The sequence below is a fragment of the Suncus etruscus genome, chromosome 7 (genome assembly GCF_024139225.1).
Source record: "Suncus etruscus isolate mSunEtr1 chromosome 7, mSunEtr1.pri.cur, whole genome shotgun sequence".
Taxonomy (NCBI): Eukaryota; Metazoa; Chordata; class Mammalia; order Eulipotyphla; family Soricidae; genus Suncus; species Suncus etruscus.
This window is the reverse complement of record NC_064854.1, coordinates 117,810,723-117,823,184: the sequence shown is the minus strand read 5'-3', so window position 1 is coordinate 117,823,184 and position 12,462 is coordinate 117,810,723.

Sequence of the window (12,462 nt, the reverse complement as noted above, 5' to 3'; positions counted from 1 at the left end):
TTATACCAGGAATGCAAGATTGGTTCAACATACGCAAATCAATCAACATTATACATCACATCAACAACAAGAAAAACAAAAACCACATGATCATATCAATCGATGCAGAGAAGGCATTTGACAAGATCCAACACCCTTTCATGTTAACGACACTCAGCAAAATAGGGTTAGAAGGAACCTTCCTCAAGATAGTCACAGCAATCTATGAAAAGCCTACAGCCAACATTATACTTAATGGCGAGAAACTAGAAGCATTTCCATTAAGGTCAGGAACTAGACAAGGCTGTCCACTCTCTCCACTCTTATTCAATATAACCCTAGAAGTCCTAGCAATAGCAATCCGACAAGAGAAGGGAATCAAAGGAATCCAAATTGGGAAAGAGGAACACAAGCTATCTCTATTTGCAGATGATATGATGATATACATCGAAAATCCTTAAGAGTCCACAGTAAAACTCCTAGAAACAATTAACCAATACAGCAAAGTGGCTGGATACAAAGTCAATACACAAAAGACAGTAGCATTTCTATATACAAACAACGAAATCGAGGAGAGAGAGATTAAAAACACAATACCATTTAAAATAGTATCAAAAAATATCAGGTACCTAGGAATCAACCTTACAAGGGAAGTGAAAGACCTATACCAGGGAAACTTCAAAATGCTTCAGAAAGAAATTGAAGACGATCTAAAGAATTGGAAAAACATTCCATGCTCATGGATAGGTAGAATTAACATAGTCAAAATGACTATCCTACCCAAACTACTATATAGATTTAATGCAATCCCTATCCAAATCCAGACACCATTCTTTAAAGAAATAGAACAATCAATCATAAAATTTATCTGGAACCACAAAAGACCCAGGATAGCCAAAAACATACTGAAAAACAAAAATCTGGGAGGCATCTCCTTACCTAACTTGAAACTATACTATAAAGCCATAGTAGTCAAAACAGCATGGTACTGGAACAGAGACAGGACTTCAGACCAATGGGTCAGAACAGAATTCCCAGACATAAACCCCAAGATATACAGCCAACTAATATTTGATAAAAGAGGTAAGAACCTGAAATGGAACAAAGGAAGTCTATTCAACAAATGGTGTTGGTACAACTGGAAAACCACATGTACGAAAGTGAAGATTGACCCATACCTCACCCCTTATACAAAAGTTAACTCAAAATGGATCAAAGACCTTGAAATCAGACCTGAATCTATAAAGTTTATCGAGAATAAAATAGGCAGAACACTCGAAGACCTATACATCAAAAAGGTCTTTGAGAATGGAGCACCAATGGCAAGAACATTAGCATCAAATATAAACAAATGGGACTACATTAAACTTAAAAGCTTCTGCATGGCAAAAGAAACTCTACTTAATGCAAGAAGACAGTTAACAGAATGGGAAAAAATCTTTTCACTCGACATATCAGATAAAGGGCTGATATCTAGAACATACAAAGCACTCAGAAAGCTGAGCCCCCCAAAACCAAATAAAGCCATAAAAAAATGGGGAGATGAAATGAATAGACACTTCTCTGAGGAAGACAGAAGGATGGCCAACAAACACATGAAAACATGCTCACCTTCACTCATCATCAGGGAGATCCAAATCAAGACAACAATGAGATACCACCTTACACCAGTGAGGATGGCTCACATCAAAAATAATGGAAACAACCTTTGTTGGCGGGGATGCGGTATGAAAGGAACTCTCATCCACTGCTGGTGGGAATGCCCCCTAGTCCAACACCTATGGAGGAAAGTCTGGAGAGTGCTCAAAGAACTCAGAATTGAGCTGCCATTTGACCCAGCAATTGCTCTCCTAGGCATATATCCACAAGATGGAAGGACATTCATTCCAAAATACATATGCACCCCACTATTTATTGCAGCACTCAGTATAATAGCCAAATCTTGGAACCAACCTAGATGTCCAACAACGGATGAATGGATCATTAAGATGTGGTACATATACACAATGGAATATTACATGGCAGTTAGAAATGATACAATCACAGACTTTGCAGCAACGTGGATGGACCTAGATCATGTTATGTTAAACAAAGTAAGTCAGAAGACAAAAGATAAACACAGAATGGTAGCACTATTCTGAAACACCTAGAACATATATTTTACACACAACTAATACCTAACAATCATACAACAGGGTTTAACAGGGTAGAAACTCCGAACACTGTAATAGTCAACATATACGTGGGAGCAGTGTCCAAAATACATGAAAAAGGAACAATGCAAACTCTTGACGGCTCATTATACCACAAAGAAAACAGCAACAACAGAAACAGCAACATAGAGAGAACAGGTACGTAATCAGACCCCCACAACAAAAGCTCACAATAATCCCTTAGAGATCGTAAACAGGAACACAAGTATAGAACACCACAGGAAATCACGGACTGCAATGGCAATATACCATAACACTACGTTTTAATTCCTTTACCTTGCTACATTTTAAATAACCTCTCAGCTTTTCTGTCCACAGGCACCCTTAGATACAAAGGGCGGACAAACTAAGATGGCAACTCGGGATACCACACGAGATACCATACCTTGCTTGCAAGACGAGATGGCCACGAGAAAACTCTTTAACATAGACTTTATTTCTAGGTTAAACCTTCTTTTAGGAATTGAAGCACGGGACCAGTCAGACCACCAAAGCAGTACCTGTGACGACGTACAGACCTAAACTACAGGCTCTAGTCATCGAACACAGTCAACCAAACCAGCATTCCCTTGCTATTCTCTCCTTTCTTCTCGCTACTTTTTTCTTTTATTTCTCTTCTATTCTTCTCTTTACTTTTTCCCCTTTCTCTTCTCCCTTTCTACGGTATTTTCTCTTTTCTCTTCCTTCATACCCCTCCCATATACCTTCCCCTTTCCCCCCCCCCCCGGAAATCCAACTATCCCATCACCCCTCAATCCCATCCAGATCTCCCACCATATTAAAACTCTCCACCCTCAGTCCCTAATCTCTTAGGCATCAAGATCGACCTCCTACCCAAAGAACCAGTACCCAGCACCCAGGCGAGGGGACACCCAGCCAATCCCACACCTCGTCTCCTGCAAGAAAAGACAGCCAACTTCCCTGAAGACTCATGCTACGAGACCCTCCCTACCATCTCCCCCTAACGTGGACTGTTTCCTGAAACCAGACTTAGGTCCAATAGTATCCCCAATGCAAGAACTCTTCCAAGAATTCCCTGCCGCAAATTTTTACCAATATGAAGAAGGTCAGGGGGAGTGATTGGAAGATGCCTGGGAACCCACACACCACAAGAAAAATCCAAAAGACAACGGGAAAAACTGTACTTTCAACATAGGCATAAGACCTGTAATACACCACCTCTTTACATGTTCTCCCCCAAATGTAAAGTAGTCTCTTGAACCACTTTGGTCCTTTAAAAACTTCGCTAACTCATTTTATCTCTCTCTTTTTTTTTTTTTTTAAATGTTTGCCCTACATATATATTTGTGGGCACATACACTTTTATTTCTTTTTTTTTTTTTTTTTTTTTTATAATCGTTTTTGGGTATGCGACCTATTTTTGTTACCCACTCTGTCCAATCCAAATACACCGACAATATAATGGAGCACCACTTCCCTCTGCAAAGGCACACTAAATAAAGGGGAAATCTTACATATAAAAAAAAAAGAGATCTTATCTACTAAAGATGGGAACTCATAGTTGTTTACAATACAGGGTTATCTCCTACCTTGAAAATATGTCATGTGGAATCAACTTAGACCTCAGGTGATTAGATACCATTCAACCAGCCTGAACCCTGGATCCCAGACATAGAAACGGCACAGCTCTTCACAACAGCTGCAAGAAACAAACTCCATCTGGGACAGCCTTAGTACTGCAGGGTCAACAACAAGGGCCAGCTTAAACACGATATCCCGACAATGAGGAAAATGTGAACAACTTGACCTCAGAGCAGTTTAGCCTACCTCACCAGCCAACAACAAGACAAAACCAGAAGACGTGGCACCCTTTGGTAGGTCCAAAAGCCAAGATTGTGTTTTACAGATGACTGGATACGAGAACCACGACCAGACTGTATACATCTTGGGACCAATAAAAAAGCCCTAGTCTAGGGTTTGAACTAAGACCTGCACAATAAGCATGATCCTCAGTTCCAAAGGTCCGGCAGAGACAATTGTAACGGAAAGGGGCTTCTGGAAGCACAAAGAAAGACGCTATCCTAGATGCCATCCTAGGTTCAGGGCAAAGACTAAGATCACCAACCACAGAAGACGGATTAAAATGGCACTGAGGTAACAGAACCTCTAGATTCACAAAGACTGACTTCACCATAAGTCCCATCTCAGGATCTGTACAGATACTGAGACCTCTAAACACAGAGCTCTGATTGCATCACCCTGGACAGAGCAGAAGTCTTCCACACACCAAAAAAAAAAAAATAAAAATAAAAAATAATAAAAAAACCCACCACCGGGAGAGTAATGATCCTGAGCAAAGACTAGAGTTGATCCCATGACAGTATACTCCAAGGACGGAGAAACCCCATATCGCATAGAGCAAGTGAATTCCTTTTCGAATGACCCCAATATTTACTGTGCCAGGGCAGAAGGGAAAAAAAAAACACACAAAACCTTGGACATTTATATATATATATGTATATGTATATGTATATATATATTACCTTCATTTATTATTGTTATTATTATTTTTATTTACCTAGCTATTTTGGTCGATTTCTCTGTTTGGATGTGATTATTGAAATCGTTGTCCCCAGATATCCTTATTTATTTATTTACTTTTTTTCTTTTCTCTCTTCCTTTTCTTTCGAGAGGGGCTACGCCATGTTTCTTATTTCAAGACCACGGCGTGTTTTTTTTTTTTGTTTTGTTTGTTTTGTTTTATTTTGTTTATCTGTCTTTTGTGGTGCTTATCGATATAGCTGGAGTCCTCACTGGATATTTGACACTTCTTTTGGTACTGGTGGAGTGTTTCACATTCTTTCCCTCACTCATTTCCCAAATCGATGATGAGAACCTCTAGAAGGATTCTGCCCATCTTCGGGGTATTAGACTTTTACCCCCAGTTTATATATTTTCACCTTTTCAGGCAAAACCACGCAACTTGAACTAGCTAGCCCTGCCCCCACTTAGAGGGGGAAATCAGGGAGGCATCAAGACCAAACTGATGCAAGACTACTAAGTAGTAGGTTAGATACAGAGGGGACCACATATTCTAGACGCCCTGGGGGAGAGGGAAGAGGAAATGGGAGGTAGGACAAAAACGGAGGTGTAGGGAGGACAATTTAGGGATGGGAATCCCCCCTGATTTTATGTAAATATATACCTAAAATATTATTGTCAACAATATGTAAGCCACTATGATCAAAATAAAAATTACATTAAAAAAAAAGAATATAAAATTATTTCTTATTCCAGCATTCAACTATTTTGTAAATAAATACATCAGGTTTATGTACTTTTTGTGTGTTTATTTTTTTCTCCTTTCAAAAATGTACTTATTATTTTGTATAGAATATTTTATCTCATTATTTAAACTAAAAACTGTAACTTGAGTTTATTTTCCATATATCAGATATATCTTTAACATTTTAATGATTGCATGTTAATTTATTGCATGCATATGTGATAAGTTATAAGTTGGTTTTATTTTACATAAAGGATGCAGTTTGACAATCTTGCATAATTCAGCTTTGCATAATTCAGGACATTTTTATAAACTGAAATATTCAAGCGATTTAACTCTGTATTAATAATAAATGCCACTGTCACTTAACTCACCAGCTGTGGACTATGATTCTTTTAGTTGTGAGATAGTTGGCATATAACATTAGTTTATGGTTCAATATAATAATTCAATAATTGTAAGTTTACTTCTGGTTCGGTGCTCAGGGATAATTTCTGGGAGCTTGAGTGAGACTACATGCAGAGCTAGGGTTCAAATGTGTTGTGTATGTAAATATTTTAGGGGATTATTATGTTACCGACCCTACCCTAAACAAACGGGGAATTGTTGTGTATGTAAATATTTTAGGGGATTATTATGTTACTGACCCTACCCTGACTGGTGATTGTGCCCTACCCTAGGGTGTGACCTGGCATTCTGCCCCCACCCTAGGGTGGTACCTGATTCTGCTTCCACCATTGGGTGGTATCTGATCCCACCATTGGGTGGTACCTGATTCTGGGGGATAAAAACAAGGGTCTGTGGAAGGCGAGAGGCTTTTGGCTGGAACTTATGCTGAGTCTTTGGACTTCAGTCTTGTCCACCATATAAAGCTAATATTTCCGCAAGCCTGACTGTCTGGAGCTGTTTACCCGCCGTTTCACCTCAGAACCGACAGCTGGCAGACGTGTGCTCTGAGCTGGAGGGGAAAGACCTCATCCTCCATCCCTCCATCAGTCAACCTCTTCAGGGGCTGACTTGCAACACAAATGGAACTCAGTCATGTGCAAGGCAAGTACTTTAACCCCACACTGTTTCCAGCCTAGTAATTGTTAAGTTTTCTGGAATGTCACTGGCAATAAGTGCAGTTAACTTCCATCACCATATATGTTTATAATTTTTTGTAATGAAAATATTAAAGATTTCCACTCTTAACTCTAAGATGTACAATATAGTTTTATTTACCATGATTCTATCCCGCCATGATTCTATTTCAAGGATTATTTGTTGCATAACTGAAAATTGAGCTCCATCTATTTCTCTAATCTTTCCTGCCTCTGGCAACCACCACACTCTATACAATGTGACTTGTTTGTTTCAATATTTCACATACAGATCCAAATATATGATATTTCCCTTGGATTATATCATTTATCATAATACCTTGTGGTCCACCCCTGTTGACAGTAAGGCAAGACTTCGTTCCATTTCATGACTGATTAATATTTTATTATGTAGTATATCTAGCTATACAGAATGTATGTCTACTTAGTAAGTGGTAAAATGATCATGTGGTATATATACCTTTTGGGTTAATATTTTCATTTCCTTTAGATTAAATACTCAGAAGTAGAATTGCTATATTATATAATAGTTCTTTAAAAATAGTTTTAAAGGGACCTCTGTAATAGAAATGCACTTCCATAGAGACAGCACTTCTATAGTTGACATAAATAACTCATGTGTGAGTTTTTTTTTGTTTTTGTTTTGGGGTCACACCTAGCAGTATTTGGGGCTTACTTCTGGATTTGAGCTGAGACATCACTCCTGGTGTGCTTGGGTACCATAAATGGTACCAGGGATTGATCCTAGTTGGCTGCTTGCAAGGCAAGTACCCTATCATATGTACAATCACTCCAGTTCCCAAGAATTTACCTCCTCAAAATAGCACCAGTTATTTCTTGACTTTTGGATCATAGACATTTTAACAGGTGTGAAGTGATATTTAATTATTATTTGATTTTTATTTCCTGGATGATGAGTGATTTTGAGCATATTCTCATGTTCATGTTGGCCATCTGTATATCATCTTTGGAAAATATCTATTCAGATTTTCTGCCCATTAAAAATAGTCAGTTTGGTTTTCTTGTTATTGAGTTATATGTGTTCTTTGTATATCCTGAATAATATCTTATAAACATTATATATAGGTGGATTAGATATTTCCCTTCACCAGATACAGGATTTATATAAATATTTTCTCCCATTCTGGCAGGTTGCCTCCTCCCTCCCTCCCTCCCTCCCTTTCTTCCTCCCTTCCTTCCTCCCTTCCTTCCTCCCTCCCTTCCTCCCTTCCTTCCTCCCTTCCTTCCTCCCTCCCTCCCTCCCTTCCTTCCTTCCTTCCTCCCTCCCTTCCTCCCTCCCTCCCTTCCTTCCTCCCTTCCTTCCTCCCTTCCTTCCTCCCTCCCTCACTTCCTTCCTTCCCTCCTTCCTTCCTCCCTCCCTCCCTTCCTTCCTCCCTTCCTTCCTCCCTCCTTTCCTTCCTTCCTTCCTCCCTTCCTTCCTCCCTCCCTCCCTTCCTTCCTTCCTCCCTCCCTCCCTTCCTTCCTTCCTTCCTTCCTTCCTTCCTTCCTTCCTTCCTTCCTTCCTTCCTTCCTTCCTTCCTTCCTTCCTTCCTTCCTTCCTTCCTTCTTCCTTCCTCCCTTCCTTCCTTCCTTCCTTTCTTCCTTCCATACTTCCTTCCTTCTTCCTTCCTTCTATTTTACTTTTTAATTTAATTAATTAATTTATTTAATTTTTATTTTTGGGACATGCCCAGTAGTGCTCAGGGGTTACTTCTGGCTATGTGCCCAGAAATCGCTCCTGGCTTGGGGGACCATATGGAATGCCAGGGATCAAACTGTGGTTTGTCCTTGGTCAGCCATGTGCAAGGCAAACACCCTACTGATGCACCATTGCTCCGGCCTCCCTATTTTATTTTTTAAAAATGATTTATTTATGTAAGCCCTATGATTGCAAACATGTTTGTAATTAGGTATGAGTCATAAAATTCACCCCCCCTTCGCCAGTACAACTTTCCCACCACCAATGTCCCCCATTTCCCTCCTCCTTCATGCCCTGCCTATCTTTGAGCAGACATTGTATTTCTCTCTGTGTCATTGTCATATGTAAGGTGAACCCTTCCCCTAACTTTCTTTTTCCCTAACCTCTTCTTTTGGTATGTAAATACCCACCTGGTTGACAGGATTCCCCCACCTCCACCCCAATGGGTGAGATTCTTGATAATAGAGAGGAGACTGGCTTTGGGCTAGAAAAAGAGAAAGCACATGGCAGAGGGAGCACTTGGCAGGAAAGGCCATGAAGAAAAAAGCAGGCTGACTCTGGTTAATCTTTTCTTCACTGTGTGGTGTATTATTTCTCCGCCACTACCCTACTTCATCAGACTCATTGGCTTAAGGGGTTAGAAACATGGTGCCTGGAGCGGCCTTAACAACTCCTGGATATTTTTATATGTTTATTTTACAGTCATGGTAGCTGTTATTTTTCTAACTGCACTTACAACTTTTTTTGTGGTAAGTTTCATATCATGGGCTGCTCTGTCTGGCTCTCATCTATATTGTCCCTGGCTATTATTACTATACTCTTTTTTATTTTTCTTAAGTCCCAGAAATTAGTGACACTATTTTGTGTTTATTTTTCTCCCTTTAACTTATTTCACTTAGCAAAATAGTCTCTGTGTTCATCCATGTATATAGGCAAATGTCATGACCTCGTGTTTCCTAACAGTTGTGCAGTATTCCATTGTGAAGATGTACCACCATTTCTTGAGCCATATATCTGATGTCAGACATCTGGATTATTTCCAGATTGTGGTTATTGTAAATAGCACTTCAATGAACATAGAAGTGCAGAGAGCATTTTTGTATTGTATTTTTGTGTTCCTAGGGTATATCTCTTGGAGTGGTATTGCTGGATCATATAGAAGCTCAATTTTCAGATTTTTAAGGAATATTCATATTGTTTTCCAGAAAGGCTAGACTAGACAGCATTACCACCAGCAGTGAAGGAGAGTTTTTTTTTTTCTCTCCACATCCACACCAGCAGTGTTTGTTCTTGTTCTTTGTGAGTGTGCCAGTCTCTGTAGCATGAGATGATACAACATTGTTGTTTTGATTTGCATTTCCCTGATTACTAGTGATGTGGAACATTTTTTCATGTGTCTCTAGGCCATCTGTATTTCTTCCTTGAGGAAATGTCTATTCATTTCTTCTTTCCAGTTTTGATGGGGTAAGATTTAAGTTAAGTTAACTAGTTAAGTTCTGTCAGTATTTCTATATCTGAGATATCATTTTAAACCTGTATGTGAGTCTGGCTGGGTGAAGTACTTTTGGTGATGCATTAATTTTGTTGATTTTTTCCACTATATCCCACCACTGCTTTCAGGCCTTGAGGATTTCTTATGACAAATCTGCAGTAAATCTTAGAGATGATCCTTTGAATTTAATTTTCTTTTATTGATCTTTCTGCTATCAGTATTCTATACCTTGTTTATGGGGGTTTGTTCTTATGACTAGAATGTATCTTGGCGTACTTTTATTGAGTCTCTTTTGATTGCTACTCTTCGAGTATGTAGGATTTGGTTTCATGCACTCTTTAACTCTGGAAGTTTCTCTGCGATGATGTCCTTGACTATTGATACTTCATGGGGATTTTCGTCCTTGGTCTCTGGGATGCCAATGATTCTTATGTTGTTTCTGTTGAGTTTATCAAAGACTTCAATTTTCATCTGTCACACTCTCTGAGGACATTTCCCATTGTCTGATAATTTGTATTGAGGATTTTTTTCTGTTGTATGGAATTGTTATGCATCTCATATTCCAGTTTACTAATTCTGTCTTCAGCCCTGCTACTCTGTGAGATTTTGTTTTTGCCTACTGAGTTTTTCAGCCCTGTTATTTTGGTTGAAGTTTCCTTATTTCTGCTTTTATATCTTCTTGAGTCTTGGATGTGGTTCATTCAGTTAGTTCTGTGCTTTCTTTGAGTTCTATGAGAATCCACCATATTTTTTCTCTAAAGTTCTTATCTGAGAGGCTAAAAAGGTGACTGATACATTTTTGGGTTATCAGAGCTACCATCTTTGTTCTCTAAGTGTGGTGGAAGCGTGTGTTATTTCCTCATTGTTACAGTTATAGTGTGATGTTTTCTATATCCTGTGGTTGCTTCCTTTTTCTTTTTCTTTTCTGTTATTGATTTCAAATAACTTTGCTCTAATTTATCTGGAAGCAAATTATTATGGTCAACTATGTCAACTATGTGATTAATTTTCTTTAAATTAAACACAAAATTATTGTACATTTACATAATGTAATACAACACAACTGTTAGGAAAAATGAATGAATATTATGAGTATTATGAGTATTATGCTGAGTGAAATGAGTCAGAGGAAGAGGGATAGACATAGATTTGTGGTGCTTCTTTGTGGGATATAATAAAAAAAAAAGATAGTCTGGTGTTAATATCCAGAGACAATGGACAAGAGTCAGGAGGACAAGTTCATGGTAGGAAGCTTGTCACAAGTAGTGGGGAAATGCAGTTAGGGAAAAGGGACCATTATGACAATGATAGTTGGAAATAATCACTCTGAACAAAACTGGGTGCTGAAAGGAAATGAAGTGATATCCATGATACCCCTTTAATAACAATATTGCAAATCTGTGTCTAAGAGGAAATAAAAAAAGAAGAGAGAGCATTAAGGGTGAGCAAATGACTGAGAAATAAAGAGAGAAGATAAATGTTTGCCACAGAGGCCTGCAGGGGGATAAAAATGAGGAAGGTGTGAAGGGAAACTGGGGATATTGGTGGCAGGAAATATGCACTGATCAAGGAACTGTTGTTATACAATGTATGACTGTAACTCAATCATGAACACTTTTTAACTGTGTATGTCATGATGATTCAATTAAATAATTTATTTATAAAAAATAAATCTACCATGTAAGCTAGAAATTATATTCTTAGTTATCTATCCAAAGAAGATAAAATCTCTAATTTAAAAATGTAGATAATCAGATGGTAATACATAAACAAAAGATTTTAAAGATCATCAACTGTTAGATAAGTGCAAATTGAATTCACTATGAGATAGCACCACACACCTATCAGAGTTGTCAAGATAAAAATAGAGAATGAAAATGTAAAACTTAAAACAAAAAGCTAATCACTCAAAAGGTATAGTCACTTTAATAGTTTGTCAGCTTCTTATAAAATTAAACATGTACTTCACATATAGTCTATATATTATACTCTTAGGGGTTTATTTAATGTATTTTTCGGGGTGGTTTTCGGCCACACCCAGTGATGCTCATGGGTTACTCTTGGATATGTGCTCAGAAATCACTCCTGGCTTGGGGAACCATATGGGATGCCATGGTCCATCCTAGGGTAGTGCATGCAAGGCTTGCACTACTGCTCCAGCCCCTTATTTAATGTATTTTTAATGGATTTTTGGAAGTACTTAATTAAAAAATGAAGACTTATATACACACAAAAATATGTACTTACATGTCTATAATGGGTTTATTTACAATAACTGAAACCTAAAAATTCTTTAAATGTAATCAATTGGGATAAATGGTTATTTGAGTTTTTTATTTTTTCATGAACTTTTTCTCTTTTATCAAACTAGATTAAATATTCCTCAAGAGCTAGAAACTTTGCCATGTCCTTTGTGTTTTCCAATATCTGACACTCTGCCCAGCAGATTTCAGTTGAATGGATGAGTGAATTGAAAAATTAATGGTTCAGTTGAAATAAACTGGTTCTTTCTCTTAATGATCTCCCTTGCTACACTTCCCCCTTGTTTCACTCCTTAGCATATAGAGATATTGGCATCATCATTTAGTTCTCACAAGCTTAGTGACTCAGAACAACACAAATGTATTATCTTACAGGTTGTACAAGTCAGCAATCTGAAAAAGATGTCAATATGCTAAAATGAATGTATCAGCAAGACTATTCCTTTCTTCAGGCTCCAGAGAGAATTC